The 16,965-nt window shown below is 45.5% G+C and overlaps 1 non-coding gene across 1 annotated transcript; it reads right to left on the bottom strand.

Moving 5' to 3' along the window:
- Positions 1–5,503: 5,503 nt before the first annotated feature.
- Positions 5,504–5,606, bottom strand: LOC115029196 (U6 spliceosomal RNA). The gene has a single exon (XR_003834750.1). It is a non-coding gene; the product is annotated as a U6 spliceosomal RNA (small nuclear RNA).
- Positions 5,607–16,965: the final 11,359 nt, after the last annotated feature.

The following is a 16,965-nucleotide window of genomic DNA, read 5'->3' as shown; positions in this document are numbered from 1 at the left end:
AGAAGCTATTCTCTTCAGGAGCACCTAAAGGGAGGAAGGCTTCCTTCCAGCACATTCCGTTCCTGGAATCACCTAAGACATTCAGGTTACATCTTGTAAAAGAAGCGCTCTTGTGAGAACATATGACATCTTCATTCCTTCTGCCTTTCAGATTGAGGATAATCAAATCATATATTTCTTTTCTAAAACAAGATGTTGGTATGTAACCTGGGATGCCCTCAGACTCTCAGCTCTCTTCCTCCCTCCATTTCACAATTCTGAGCTTATAAGAATTACAGGCAAGTGTCTGTAATTGTCTCTGATTGGCAAGTGTCTATTTTCCCTGCAAACTCTGAGAAACTTTGTATAGCTGTATCCAAATAAAGTGGTGTTTTCATAATGCCATAGAGAACAGTTTGAGTTTTGCTTCATTAGACAAAGCCACGTTTCTTCTTGTCTTCTGGGTTACTGCCTTCTCCTGCCTGCTCCTTTTCTAATTGTACATCTTTGGGAGACTAGGCATCAAAAGAAGCCTGACTAAGGCCTTTATTTATGGATGTGCTGTCCAGTGAATACAAAAACACTAGAGTACTAGAGTCCCTGGCTTAGTCTGTTTTTGTCAACTTGACACAAACCTAGACATTATCTGAGAAGATGAGCCTCAAATGAGAAAATGCCTCCTTCAAATTGCCTAGAGGAAACTCTAAGAACATTTTCTCCATTAAATATTGGTGTGAGAGGATGCAGCCTAGTGGGGGGCGGGGGTCCTGGGTGTGTAAGAAAGCAGACTGAGCAAGCCATGGTGGGCAAGCCAGTGAGCAATGTTCGTCCATGGCCTCTGCTTCAGTTCCTGCTTCCAGGTTCCTGCCTTCAGATCCTGTACTGATTTCCATTTATTTCCATTCCTTCTCTAGTTGCTCTTCATGGTGTCTTATAATAGGACTAGAGACCCTAAGACACAGGGTTCGAGAGATGGCTCAGTGATTAGGGGAACTGAGTATCCTTCCAGAGGACTTGGGTTCAAATCCCAACATCCACATGGCAGCTCACAGCATCTGTAACTCCAAGATCTGACATTCCCACATAGACATACAGGCAGGCAAGACACCAACACACATAAAATAAAGTAAATAAGATTTTTTTAAAAGATGAAATAGAGGAAACCAAGACACTCCTCTAATGCTGAAAACTTTTGTTTTTTTTTCTTTTTATCTTCCTCTTTTCTCTTCTCTTCTCTTCTCTTCTTTTCTTTTCTTTCTTCTGTTTTCTTTAGAAAAGAGGGCAGTGGATTCTTAGTGTGTTCCTAGCCCCAGCCCATGGATGGTCAGGAAGTGGAGTTTTTGCTCATAAACCAAGCTAGGTGGTGTGGCCACAGATATCACACTGTCAAAGGGCACAGCCCTGAGAGGCCTTGTGTGTTAGTGATCCTCTGATATGCCAAAGGATGGGCCCTGCCTAATCGACTACCACAGTGTATTTGGTTATTTGGGGATGGTCCTCTCAGTACAAATTTGTGAAGACCTTTGGTTCATTGGCACATTTATGGAGTCTTCGTTCAGTAGCTGTAATTGACTTGTGTCTCCAGGCCCTAGCCAGCAAGAGAAGAGCTTCATTTCTCTCTCTTGCATAAAAGAACCCCTAAGGCCACAGTGAGCTGCCTTCCTAAAATAGGTCAGATTCTTGCAAGGCCAGGCAGCAAAGTGATGTTTCTAAGGACTGCAGGCCAATGCTTTCCTGGAAAAATTAATTAAAATATCAGCGGCTTCACAAGCCAGGAACAAGCATCCTATTGCCCTCTGGGTAGGAAGATGCTATAAGTATTAGGTTCAACTAGACTTTGGAGTCACAGTGACCAGGACTCTGGGACCATTACATCAGTGAGTCCCCATTGTCCTCCCCCTAGCAGTTCAAGTCCTGCAAACCCTGGTGCATCTCCACGGCACTTATGGTGGATTATGGCATGTCTGTCAGGAATTATTGTCACTACGTTAGCTTTGGACACAGCACACAGAGGACTCATGAAGACAGACTGGCTCCGGCACCATTACCCAGCAAGTGTGGCATCTGTGTGCCTGTCCTAGAAGAGACCTATTCTGAGCTTAGAATTTCCTTTTCCCATCAAAAGGAGAAGGCTTCAAACTTCAGTCATGTCTCTCAAGAGTGACTTGGGACAGGAAAGAGGCAGTTGGGAGATAGTTGAGTGTCCCGAGTAAGAAGAAAAGACTGCACTGGGAAACTGAAAAAAAAAAAAAAAAAAAAAACAATAAAAGGAGGGGTCCCTCCCAGGGAATTCAGCCCAGGCTGTAAACTTCACAGAGCTTGTTAGACAAAGCAAAAACTGCATAGAAATAGAAATGCAAACCCCAACTTCAGGAGAGGAATAATTGTGGATGGCGAGGAGAAAGGAACTGGGTCTCCAGAAAAAAGCACAATCCCTAATCTGTGCACAGGAGCCCACGCTCATTGGCACAATCAGCTTGGGGGGCGGGGTCTCACTGACTTATGCTGTAATCGCTGGGCAGTTCCCGCTGGGCACTCATGGCTTCTGGAGCTTGTAATGCACAGACGATGGATTCCAACTTTAAAGGGTTTGACTTGCAATTTTTAAACTTCACAGTGGTGCATAAGTGTACTCATTCTATCTTTCCCTTTCATAATACTTTTCAATACGGACACTTTGAAGTTTGGCTTTGTATTAGGGGTTCACTCAGTTCCAGGCTAATGTAATCATTAGGGAAACTAGACCAGGCTGGGACATTCCACTTGTTAAGTTTATTTTGTTTGTACCCCTGATTGGCCTGCATATCATCATACAGCCTAGGCTGGCCTTGAACTTGCAGTGATCAGTCCTCTTGATTCATTGCCTGAGTACTGAGCTGACAGCCAACAGCCAACAGCCAACAGCCAACAGCCACACTGGACTTTGCTTTGGTTTTTTGTTTGTTTTGTTTTGTTTTGTTTTTGTTTTTGTTTTCTAATGTCTTAATAAATATATTTCCTGGGATTGCAAGCTTGTACAACCACTCTGGAAATCAGTCTGGTGGTTCCTCAGAAAATTGGACATAGTATTATCGGAGGATCCCACAATACCTCTCCTGGGCATATATCCAGAAGATGTTCCAACTAGTAAGAAAGACACATGCTCCACTATGTTCATAGCAACCTTATTTATAATAGCCAGAAGCTGGAAAGAACCCAGATGCCCCTCAACAGAGGAATGGGGAAAAATGTGGTACATTTACACAATGGAGTACTACTCAGCTATTAAAAAGATTGAGTTTATGAAATTCCTAGGCAAATGGATGGACCTGGAGGGCATCATCCTGAGTGAGGTAATCTAATCACAAAAGAACTCAAATGATATGTACTCACTGATAAGTGGATATTAGCCCAGAAACTTAGAATACTCAAGATATAAGATACAATTTGCGAAACACATGAAACTCAAGAAGAATGAAGACCAAAGTGTGGACACTGCCCTTTCTTAGAATTCGGAACAAAACACCCATGGAAGGAGTTACAGAGACAAAGTATGGAGCTGAGACAAAAGGATGGACCATCTAGAGACTGCCATATCCAAGGATCCATCCCATAATCAGCCTCCAAACACTGACACCATTGCATACACTAGCAAGATTTTGCTGAAAGGACCCTGATATAGCTGTCTCTTGTGAGGCTATGCCGGGGCCTAGCAAACACAGAAGTGTATGCTCACAGTCAGCTATTGGATGGATCACAGGGTCCCCAATGGAGGAGCTAGAGAAAGTACCCAAGGAGCTAAAGGGATCTGCAACCCTATTGGTGGAACAATATGAACTAACCAGTACCCCCCGGAGCTCTTGACTCTAGCTGCATATGTATCAAAAGATGACCTAGTCGGCCATCACTGGAAAGAGAGGCCCATTGGACATGCAAACTTTATATGCCCCAGTACAGGGAAACGCCAGGGCCAAAAAGTGGGAGTGGGTGGGTAGGGGAGTGGGGGGGGAGGGTAGGGGGGACTTTTGGGATAGCATTGGAAATGTAAATGAGGAAAATACCCAATAAAAATATTAAAATAAATAAATATATATATTTCCACGTTCATTGCATTGTAGCCCATAATAAGTGACGATACATCAAGGTAACTGGGAGGGACCTGATGCTAAGTCTCATTCCAGACATGGATTCAATTTTCTGTACTGGTTTTCATAGCTCCTGGGACCTGCCTTACCAGAGGCATGGCTGACTTTTTAGGGACAGATCAAAGGAAGGTATCCTTTCCCTCTGCATTGTTGTGTGCCTGCTTCCCAAACACTCCTGCCCCAGCCCCATCTAGTTCCCAGCACTCCTTTCTTCCTTTGCAGCCAAGGATCCCTGGCCTCTCCTTCCTGTATCTTCTGCATCCATCTCACCTCTTCTGAACCTCAGAGCACCAGGCACCTGAGCATCTACTCGGTAGCCAGGCAGGGAATGTGAATTGCTCTTGACTGTTAGCTCTGGAGATCAGGGACAGCTTGTTGTAGCCTGTGGTCACATTGCCTGATCCACCCATGCTTTCTAGGAGCTCTTATTAGTAATAACAGCTAAGACATACATAGCCCTATCATGTACTATATATTCGGCCATGCAATACAACACACATTGATTCTGTCAGAATCCAAATGTGTTTGCAATCCTATTTCAGCATCAAGGAAACAGACTGTCAGGGATCTGAACACCTTTGGATCCAGAATCTGCACTTGCATCTTTCTACATTCAAAGCAGGTGTCCCTAGTGTCCTGTCCGAGGTACAATGAAGGGATAGAGGAAGTGGACCCAGCACCTTTGCAAGGATTCTAGGCAAGTTTGTAGCTTGTACCCTGTCTGACCATGAGATCCATAGTTTGCAGGGATGAGCCCCTAGCATGCAGTCGTGGTGTAGAGAAAGTGGGGGTGGATGATCAGAAACCATCGAATGGTTCCCGCCCCTGCCCACCGTGCCTGCTGACCTCCCTGGAGAGGATGCCTTTCTCCTCTAGATGACTGTCTGGGTTTTAAGGGCACATCTGCATATTTTCCCTTCCCCGGGTGCAGCAGCGACAGCGTGGATGTTTCAGATTCTTGGTGCTTTCAAAGTTGGGTTATGTCAACAAGGCTGTCCTCTGAGGATATTAAAGAGTATGAGAGGGTTTCACTTGCCGGAGGAACATGAAACAATATGACAACTTCCAAATTATTAACATTAGGTAAAAATAATTCTGAATGTTCCAGTACCAGTATAGACACCTTACTTTTATCCACGGCTCTCCGTTAAAATGCAAAACTTTTTAAATGTTTATTTTATTTTAAAAATTATGTATGTGTGTGTGCACGTGTCTGGGTGCTCTGGGGCCATTGGAGTCCAGAGGAAGATGTTGGATGGTTTTAGAGCTGGAGTTGCAGGTGGTTGTGAGCCACCCAGTGTCAATACTGGGAAATGAACTTGGGTCCTCGGCAAGAACAGCAAGTGCCCTTAAACCACTGAGGCATATCTCCAGCTTCCAAATGCAAACTATTCTTAAAATAAAATAAGGAACACTTCATGAATTTGCATCTCGTCTTTGTTCAGGGGCCATGCTAATCTCCATATCATTCCAGCTTCAGTATGCGGTGCAGCCAAAGTAAACACAGATGTAAAAATTTTAATAATCACTATTATTTAATTGCCAGGACCAGGGGAGATGGTTTCCTTGGCAACGTGCTTGCTATGCAAGCATGAAGACCCGAGTTCAGTTCCCTAGTACTTATGTAAAAAGACAGGTGATATTGCATATCTGAACTCTCCACATCAGAGAGAGGGAGGCAGGAGAATCCGTGGGCTTGCTGAAAAGTCAGGGTATCAGGACAATGAGTGCCAGGTTTAGTGAGACACTCTTTCTCAAACACTAAAGTGGAGAGAGACAGAGGAAGACACCTAACCTTGAACTCTGGCCATACACACACACACACACACACACACACACACACACACACACACACCATTTAATCACCAGAACAGCCCCCACATAAAACACTCACTCAGATTGTCCCAGCTCATCCATGTTATTTTGTTCCACTGAGCTTCAGTGCCCTGGGCTGCAGAGTAAGATGGGGTTTCCCTGCCTCATGACATCACTACGATGAAGGCAGGAAACGATGGCAGTGCTTAGCACAGTGCCTGAAATGAGACTACAGCTCAGATAGAGCTCACTCTTATTCTGGTTTTACATGGGGGAGACCTGAAACCTGAAGAAATTGTCTTCCCCCAAGTCCCACAGTCAACACCAAAACCTCCCAGTGAAAACCATTAGCCACTTGGATTTACTCCCTTCTCTAACTGTTGGTTCAAATAAGTAAGCTGTGAATTGTTTAATCTATGGGTTTTCTTTTTCAGACTATACTGTGACAAGATAGAGCTAACTCAATTAGAGCCTAGAGTTCTGAGGATCAAAAGCTGGCTAATCCAGCCTCACCCACCCCCTTGCATCACAGAAGAGGCTGGCGGATGGAGAGGGTGTAGATGAATTTCTTTAAGCCCATCACTGCTGTTCCCTTCAAATTGAGCCTTTCTCCATTGGAAGAAGAGGGGAAGGCTCATGAGATACAGGAAATTAAGAACTGAGTCATCACCGTGCTGGGTGGGACTTTCCAGTGGTGTGCTGCCTATTAGCCAGCCACCCATGCTCCTGCATGTGACGCTAATAAACTCATTGGTTTATAAAGTGAGCCTTGGGTGAGATTACTTCAATGTCAGTCATTGGTATCCCATCTGAGGTGAAGACATTGGTTTGTGTCTTCCCAGGAAAAATCACACAAGAAGAATAAATCAGAGCACTGCTGTCAGTAGTTTCCTTAGGATAACCCCAAGTCCTCGAGTGGCTGCCCAAGCCAGTGTCTCTATGTTGTAATTCTGCTATATGATTGATTATTAACAGTGACTGCCTTAGTAGGGTTTCTGTTTCTTTGATGAAACACCATTACCAAAAAACGAATTGGGGAAGGAAAGGGTTTATTTGACTACACTTCCACATTACAGTTGATCATTGAAGGAAGTCAGGACAGGAGAGCAGGATCCTGGAGGCAGGAGCTGATGCAGAGGCCATGGAGGGGTGCTGCTCACTGGCTTGCTCTGAAATGATTGCTCAGCCTGCTTTCTTTCATCACCCCCAATGGGCTAGGCCTTGCCACATCAATCACTAATTAAGAAGTGCCCCACAGGCTTGCCTACAGCCCCATCTTATAGAGGCATTGCCTCAACCCAGGCTTCTTCCTCTATGATGATTCTAGCTGGGGTCAAGTCAACATAAAGCTATCAAGGACAGTGGCATTTCGTTTCTCAAAATGTCTTGGTCTTACATTGCTGCCTTGCCCATAGCGGCAGCAGCTTTAGCAGACAGTACATGCTTGTCTTTTAGCTTCTTGCCCTTGCACCAACAGCCATGTCTTGAACACCTGGGGTTTTCTTCATCTCTTATTGTGGATTGCTCTACAGTTCAAACATTTCTCCTTAAAGTGACTCTCTCATTCCCCCTTCCTCCAGTTTTCCTTGCAGAGAGATGCTCAGCTGGGGGACAGAGGTTGGAGATGAATGACTGGGAGTTCTGTGACCCAGTCTGCTGACTGGTTATCTCACCCACTGGCTGGTAAGTCACTGGGTCTCCCTCCAGAGCACACAGCATTCATCCGCAGATTGGAGGAGTCAGGGTTGTAATGGAATACTTGGAAAATGTCAACTGCCTCTTAGTCACATTATTCGTCCTTGATGAGAACAGCATGAAGAGATCGTAAGAGTATAGCAAACAGGACAAGGGTACTTCCTTGTTTCATTACAAGTTGTCCTTGTTAGTTACCAACATACTCCCTGAAGCATGGCTAAGAGTCCTTGCAACAATGATGCTGTTACATGCTGATGAGGAATACGACTTAAGGATGGATGCACTTCCAGTATTAGTAAAGAGAAGGCTCTCGGCATGATTGGAGAACGGCAGTGCCAGTTCCTCAGCACCTCAGGCGCTCCACTGCTTGCTGCCACATGACCTCAAAAAGTAGCTCCTACATCTCAGAGCCCTTGAGTTTTCCCCTAGCTCCTAAAGGGATCCTAAGGAGCATCCCTTCATCCCGCCTGCTTCCCAGTGTGGAACCGGTAGCCGGCTCATCTTTATCATGTCTGCTGTGCCCCCTCTTCTAGAATGCACTGCTCCACCAGTTATGATGTTGGTGGTGTAGACACTGGTATGCATGGTGAGCGGGTGTCCATTTTGCCTTTCTGACTGCCCTTTTCTCCGTGTCTTTGCTGAAAGTGTCCTTGGATGAGGCTGGCCCTTCTCCCTCCAGTCTTTGGTACCAACTGAAGCTTTATCTATCAATCACAGCGAGTGACCCATGGATGGCCACCACATGCCTCATCTGCCAAAGAGAAACTATGCCGAGATTCGGGCTGGGGTGAGAGGGAAAGAGCTGCCCTCTCCGTTGGGGCTTTGGAGGCCATCTTTGTTCCCTGGAGATGAAACCAGCTCAAAGGGAAGAGAAGCCGACAAACGAAAGAAACATTTCTGATAAGAGTGTTCCGGTACATGATCCTTCTCTGCTCCCAGCCGGTCTGTGGAGATTAGCTAGCCAACTGAAGCCTCCTTCAAGCTCCAGCTGCTTAACATTTCTGCCACTTACAGTAAAAATGAGTCCTTGTTAAAGCAACAAGAAGATGTGCTATCCTTCTTAGAAGGATTGCAGTTTAGCACTAGGTAAGCCTTTACCCAAAAGAAAAAGATGGATTCATGTGGCAGAATTCGTGGAAGAATGGTACAGCTGTCCCATTTAGGGTCAAGAACTCTACAACCTCTCACTGTCAATTTTCCCCTTGGAAATTGCAGGATTCTGCGTAAACTCTACTGTGTGTGTACATCACATTTCCATATGAACTGGACTAGAAACTAGAGATGTTCAAACCCCACCTTCCTGAGTCTCCCATCCGCCCCATTCTCAGACTAGCCCAGATCAATGACTGTCCCCATTGACCCCAAGAAGCTCCTGGCTTGATTCCAGGCCTGAGAAGGCCCGGCAGGTGAGCAGCAGTCAGAGTGCTTCTCCCTTCAGCTGCAGCCGCAGGCCCTGCAGTTAGACGTAGGAGCCTCACCAAGGGAGGATCAGCTGAGCTGGAAGCGTGTCCTAGAAACTGCCATCTCTCAGCCATCTCCCCTTACAGCCCTCTCACCCTGCCTTTCAGACAAGCGCCACCCGTGGCGGCTAGAGTCTTTGTGTGCTTGTTTTCTTCGGTGATTTAAAATGGCTTTTCAGCCATAAGCTGCTGAGTTCTGAGAATGTCATGCAGAATCTAATGCATAGCTAGCAAGAGCAGATAAATAACAATACGCTGAGCAATTAGGTCTTCAATGTTCTTATCAGCCAAAATAAAAAGGTACAGGCTGTGTTAACTAACTTAACTGATGATCTTTCCATAATATGCACGTGTCAAGTCCCATGATGCACCATAAGTTCGTAAAATTGTTCTTGGGTGTACACCTAACACAACGAAGGAGAGCATACAACAGACAAGTTGTTGACCATGTACGGGTAAACAAATAAGCCAGTGGCTGCAGAGATGTGTTTGCTAAATGACCACATCTTTGTAGACATACATGCATTAGTTACTGTCCTCTTCACTAGGACAAAACATCTGGCAGCAGCAAGTTATGGAGGAAAGGGCTGGTTTGGGCTGGTTTCAGGGGTGGCAAGGTTGGTAATGGGAGGGTAAAGTGACTGGTCACATCCCATCTGCAGCCTGGAAGCAGAGAGCAAGTGTTCTAGACCATGAAGACATTTCTCCAGCCTCTTGCCTTCTCCGTTTTCAGTCAGTGTGATACCCCAGAGGAGGATTGCTGTCATCGACATCCCGATTAGCTCTTTCCACCTTAGCCAAACCCTCCTGGAAATTACCCCTCTTCTCACCCAGAAACTTGTTTTATAGGTGATTCTAATCCCATCAGTTGACAGTGAGGATTTACTATCACAATATATAGAACATGTGTATGTGCTCATAAATACTAAGTATTTATACACACATATTCATGTGTGTGAATAGATAGAATCTAGGAATAAACATGAAAATTCTCTCCCAGCAGGAAGGGGAACCAGAGGGGAGCGGGGGCATTGACGATTCAGTCACATACCAGACAAATTAAAGCCAGACAATGGGAACAGCAGCCAGGAGAGTGGGGCTCCTCACAGCCTCTCAGTGGATGTGACCCAATGAAGATGAGAAAGAAACACAGGATCAAACTTCCAAAGATCTGTAGGTGGTTTTCTTTGGAGAATTTCCTATGTTCATTCATGGATTGCAGAGAGTTCAGGCCCAGCCAAGAACTGTAGCATTGCAGGAATGTTCCCAACAGAGATGCAGAAACCTGCTTTAAGAACAGGATCCCTGTGCAGCTCATTAAGGTGATATCGGGGAAGCATAGGTGGGAAAGAAACCAAGGTAAGTTCCAGCCAAGTCCAGGCCAAGCAAGGCAGCTTTTAAGAGCACAGTACATTTCTAATGTGCTCATGTAGGAGCAGGGCTGCCAGACTCCCTCCCTGGCAATAGGCACTCTCTCAGGAAGGCCTGCCCTGGGGGGAGGGAGGGGCCTTCTACCTCTCATGACCTGTGCTGTGGTTCTTGGAAATGGAAGGCAGAGATACAAGAGCACCGCACAAGTATGGTCTCAGAAGCTTGGAAGGCATCTCAGTTGTAGTTTAAGTGTGAGTTCCCACATCAATGCATGTAGTTGAACACCTGGTTGCCATCTTCTGGGACTCTTCTGGTGAACTATGGAAACTCTGTGAGGTGGTTCACCAGGGAAGGAGGTGAGGATGCTATCCATTTCCAGTTCCTGTCCAAGCTCTCTGCTTCATGAAGATATACCAAGTCAAGCAAAGCCCCCACCACCACCACCACCACCACTGCCGCAGGCCCAGAACCATAACTGCTGTGTCTTTACCACCATGATGGATGGACTAAAAACACAAGCCAAACTAAATCCATCTTCAAAGCACTTCTGTCAGCTCTTTCATCACAGTGACAAAGTAACTAACACACTGGGATGAGCAAAAAGAAGAAGAGCTACGCTAGTCAGGGATGGGTGGATGCAGGCAGGCAGCTAAGTAGATAAATGGCAGATGATTAGCTAAGTAGAGTGCTGACAGTCGGGTAGCCAGATAAGTTGATAGACACATAGGTGCAGGTAGATAGGTAGAAATATAGATATGTAGATGGCAGATGATGGCTAGATGACAGGTAGATAGATGATCTATACATTGTAAGGTAGATATATAGAAATAGACACATAGACATATAAAGAAGTAAATAGTTTATAATATAAATAGTTTATAATAGGAGTGCCCCACAGTCCATTACCTCTGAGCCAGAAGCTCAGGAAAGACAGAGTTGTAATGAGTGTACCGTAAAAGGCTTGGAAACCAAGAGCTGTGCTGTCTGCCTCTTTGTTCTCGTCAGGCCTGAAATGGATTGGGTGGTACCGTGTGTGCTGGATGCTGCTGTGCACGCCGGTGAGAACATATCTTCTTTAGTCTACTGACATCTGTGCTAATCTTTTCTGGAAACATCTTCACAGACACACCCAGACATCATGTTTTGAGAGCTATATGGGCAGCCCATATCAGCTTGATCAACAAAGTTGACCACCATAGTGACTACCAAACCACCACAAAACAGTGCAAACTGCACAGTTGCTGGGCTCAACCATTGCAGGAAGATTGGCCAGCCCATAAGGGCAACTGTTTTCTTTGAAGAGTCATACTATCACCTTCCCCCACCCATCACCTCCCCTATCACCTCTCAGTGCCATGTTCTTCCCTCTGCAAACACCTCCCCCACCTCCACAGCCCTCTATTACCTCTCTGCTCCCATCACCCCACTTCATTTTCCCTGAGCATACCTTCCCACCTCCACCTCCTGCCAACACTTCCCTTATCTTTTTCATCTGCTAACACTCCTGATCCATCACCACCACCTCTGAGTTTTCTACCTCTTGAAACAGCGCCCTTAAAATAAAGTATTTATTTTATTTTATTCTTTTATGTTATGAGTGTTTGTCCACATGTGTGTCTATGCAACTTGTGTGTACCTGATGCCTACAGAGACATCTCTGCAGAACTCCTGGAACTGGAGTTACAGATAGTTGTGAGCCCCCATGTAGGTGCTGAAAATTGAACCACGTCTTCTGAAAGAGCAGCCAGTGCTCCTAACAGCCAAGATATCTTTCCATCTTTGACAGTGTCCATCTTAGAAGGCATGACTCAAATGCCACATCCCCAAACCTGCCTTGATTTCCCTCCTCTCTTTCAGCCTAGTTCTCCACTTCTTTTGCTTGCAATGGACTCGCTTCTGCTCTGACAGCAGTCGGTGGACTTCTGCATCTGTCTACCTTCTCTGCATTGCCAGCCTTCTGGGGGCAAGACCATGTATTCCCGGTCTATGTATGTTCAGTGGTCACTGAATTGGATTATCCTGACACTAGAGAACGCTTCTAAGTTTCTTGGACAGCCTTTTTGGAGCAGGCTGGGAAGATAGATTCCCAGGTGTATAGAACATTTGGCAGAGACATCAGGGAGAGCAGCCCCTTTCCTGCCTTCCTTAATTCCCTGTCTTCACCTCCTCCTCTCTTTCTGGAAATGCACAAGAACATTCAGCAATCCCAACCAGACCCACACGAGGAGCAAGCAGGATGAAGCACTGAGACTCTGGTTTCATTGCACAATTTTGACGAAACAGTCCTGGCTGTGCTATATGCTCACATACAGAATGCAATGTCTAAACATTGCTGGAGAAGATAGAGATGTTACAGCCAAGGGTTGTAATGGTTTATGATACAGAAACAGTCCTGAGCAGTAAGACAAGCAGCCTCTGAGGTTGCCTTGGCAACTGGCTAGTTCTGTGATGACTGACACCCCCTTCCAGTTTCTACTTCCTCTTCTGTGAAATGGCTGTGGGTTGTGACGTCTAAGTTTGCTGGCTGTGCAGTTCTAGATAATTCAGATTTTTTTTTTTGATCCAGTAAAAAGTAAAAGGAAGGGAAGACTGACATTGAATCGTGGGACCTTTCACCATCTTGTCTTCTGGCAGTGCTGAGAGTCAAAGAAAAGCCGCTCTAAAGTAGTTAAAAGAAAATATGAGATGGCTCAGCGGTTAAGAGCGGTTGACTGCTTTTCCAGAGGTTCCTAGTTCAAGTCCCGGCAACCACATGGTGACTCACAACCACCTGTATTGGAATGCCATGCCTCCTTCTGGTGTGTCTGAAGACAGCTACAGTGTACTCCTACACATAAAACAAATAAATAAATCTTTAGAAAAAAGAAAAGAAAATATTCCCTTTTTGTGGTTTTTCTTTTTCCTCCTTCTTTCATATGTTTGAGACACAGCCTCCACTCTGTAGCACAGGCTGACTTGTAACTCACTATGTAGCCCAAGTTGATCTGGAACTCACAGCAATCCTCCTGCCAATCAGGTACTGAAATTACAGATCTGAACCACCAGACTGGACTCTGCTATGTCTTGAGATGTCTCTGGAGGGAACTTCTTACAGAGGTGAACTGTTTTAAAGTCCACTTCCCTGGTCAATCAAGGCTGTGCCCTAGAGTTGATGAAATCAGCCAAGAAAGCTGGCCTCGTCCTTTCCCCTCTATGACACACAGGACAATACCCATCCTCTGATGCCACTTGCTCTTTATTCCCATAGCAAATTAAGTTACCTGGCCCTTGTCCCAGAGGAAAATAAAATTTTCCTTAAGATCTCACAGAAATTTAGAAGACTCTCTGGGAACAAATCAGGAGTGACCTAAAGGACATGTCCACAGCCAGCTGTTCCCATAGTGTGTCTCCCTAGACAGTACCTGTCTCCCACATCTGAGAGACCAACTTGGAATTCGAGTGCCTTCTTTTGTTCTTTGGTATCCGTTCCCACTCAGTCTCATCTCCTGCACAGCTCATTGTACTCTCTCTTCCAACAGTCAACCCTGATGTATTAGGTGTGTGTGTGTGTGTGTGTGTGTGTGTGTGTGTGTGCTTCCAAGCAAAACTATATGGTCCATCTACTATAGCCATGAAGGTTCAGCAATAAAGGTTCAGCAATGAGCGTTGCCTGTGACTGAGGCTCTTATATCACCAGCAGCCAGGAAGATGGGTCAGTACAGAAGAGGGCCTACAAACTTTAAGGCCTGACTCTCTACACCCCAGCTGATCCACTTCCCCCAGGTAGATCTCACTAAAGATCTATAGCTCCCCAGAAGAGTGCCACATCTGGGGACTATGTTTCCAGATGCATCCCATCCAAACCATAAAGATCACCAGTCACACTGGGGCATCTGCCTCCTCCCTCCCACAGTGACTAGCTTGTGGTTGTAGGTAAGAGATTGGGGTTTTATTCCCAGCAATAATTCGTGTTACAGAAAGGCGCCTGGTGACCAGGAGCTCATTATTGTTACACCACTGTCACCAAATGTCTGACAGAAATAGCTTGGGGAGGAAAGGGTTATTTGGTCTCTTGTTTTCACAGGGGTTTGCTTGTCATGCTGAGAAAGCCCCAACAGGAGTCACTGGGTCCTTGGTATTGGGAGCAGAAGGTGCCTACTTGTTGATGTCAACGCAGACAGGACCAAAGAAAGGCCCAAACTAGAAACATTACCTTTTGAAGCCTGTTCCTGCTTCTCCTAAGAGGCCCCCACATTCCCAAGGTCCCACAGCCCCTGCAGGACAGCTCCATCATCTGTTCAAACCCATGGGTCCAGGGGACATGTCACACTCAGAGCTGCATTTTCACTCTGGCTATAAACACTGGTTAAGGTGACAAAACTGAGTCACGAAGACACCTATTAGGAGCCTATAGAGGGGGTGTCGGTGATGGGTGATGACGATTTGAGTCAGGTCTGTGACTGTAGGGACAGCCAGAAAGAAGAGCTGGGAGGTAACTAAGTGTAAAATCACCTGGACCCAGTGTTGGTCTGTGTGCATGTCCTGAGTTCAGGGATTAGGGAGGCCACCAAGGACTGGAGGTCTGAGAAGATGAGCTATTTACAGAGATGTGAAATGCTGGAGTCACTGGATTAGGGAAGAGACAGAGACAGGCTGTACTGGCTAGGGGCGTGTGTTAACTGTAAGCACTAACCTCTCTTTGGCCTCCTGGCTTCTTTCATGCTCCAACTCAAAGTCACCCATCTCTCTCTCACACACACACACACACACACACACACACACACCTTCCTAACATGTTCTACACCTAAAACTGCCCACAAACTCTCATCTGAATGGTGATGAGAAGAGTGAGGTGTTGAGTTTGGGAAGAGTGCGGGCTGAGACTTGGCCCCAGTCCACAGACCTGTGACAACTTGAGTGGCTCCTAATCTCTCTGCGTACCAGTCTCACTTTCTTTCCATGAAATGAAACGTTTGGACCTGCTGTCATCTAAGAAGAGCTGTCTGGTTCTCTCATTCTTTGTTCTTCATTCATTGGCTTTGTCAAATCCACAACACATATCTAAGACAAAACACTACTGCCAAACCAAAGCAGTCTTGCCCATACAGGGCACCAGAAGTGTCCTTTGCTGTGGAGCATATTCGTTTCATTTGAAGAGTTAGTAAAGATTGTAGTTTAGTACATGGGCTTTAGATTTTAGATTTATTTATTTTACTTTATGTGTATGAACGTTTTGTCTGTGTGTTTTATGTGTGCATAGACTATCAGGTCTCCTATAACTGGAGTTTCAGAAGGTTATAAGCCATGATGTATGTGCAGGAAATTGAACCTGGGTTCTCTGCAAGAGTCGCAAGTGCTCTTAACTTCTGATCCAGCTCTCCATTGTCTGGAGTACAAACTGAAGGAGGGAGTATGGAGTTATATGACCCACCCTCTGTGATGCACGTGTTATGTAATTATCATCTAAAGTAACGACTCTTTAACCTCCACCATTTTTATCAGCAGGCAACGTCTAACAACGTGTGGGAGAAAGGAAACAAGAGCTCATATCTACATAAAGCACACCCGAATGGCTCTGTAAACGTACATAGCTGGCCCAACAGCTGCGATTCACACCTGCTTTGAGGTTTTTTTTCCTACCCTACAAAGACTACGGTGAGCATCTATGCCAAGCGAGCAGTCTTTCCAACATTGATGACAGGAAAGAAGTCAGGTGGAGAGCTGCCATTTTCCCCTGGTGTTTGATAAGCTTTAATTTCACAATAATAACAAGTTTTCCACAGTGACTTTCTTTTAAAAGTCTGCCACGTGCCTTGGCCCAGCAGGCCCCCTTCTTCACCGAATAATTGAAGGTCTCTTTCTCCCCAGGGCAGTTTTCAAGGAGAAGTCTACATACTGGTGTGCCTTTTCCAGAGGCCAGCATCCAGCTTCCATTTGCTGAAAATGAGTTGGAGAGGGGAAAAAGGAAAGAATTCTACAATTATACTTTTTTCCACCCATATTGTTCTTAGCATCATCACTCCCAGCTGAGTCTATGAAGTTTTCACCATGAAATTCCATGTCTTAAGATCATGTACTAGCATTTGTGGGATGTCACGAGGGATTAAAAAAAATCAACAGCTTACACTTTATGCCTGGGGGGGGGGGGTAACATTCTGCAAGATAATTTATTTGACACATTTATGAGAATGTACACCATCAACAAGAAGATAAATGACAGAAGTTCCCAAAATGGGGCCACAGGACCCAAGCCTTGGCCCTAGAGCACTGAAGATCTGAAACAATCCAAGAAGGTTCAAGAATCCTGGACTTCATACCCTACCTCCCAGCCTTGAATGATTACAGAGAAAAACTGGTGGGTTTTGATTCAGATTCCCAAGAGAAGCTTGGCACTGCAGCTCACATCGGCAGTCCTATTACTTGAGAGGTAGGGGCAGAAGAGTCACGACTTCAAAACCAGCATTACTTACATAGAGGGTTAGAGAAAGAAAAGGAAACTTTCATTGGCCTCTCTGTAGACGACTGTGCTATCCCCTGCCAAT

Source organism: Mus caroli, unplaced genomic scaffold, assembly GCF_978045245.1.
Source record: "Mus caroli unplaced genomic scaffold, Mus_caroli_1 scaffold_15, whole genome shotgun sequence".
Lineage (NCBI taxonomy): Eukaryota > Metazoa > Chordata > Mammalia > Rodentia > Muridae > Mus > Mus caroli.
This window is presented reverse-complemented; position numbering and strand designations above follow the sequence as displayed.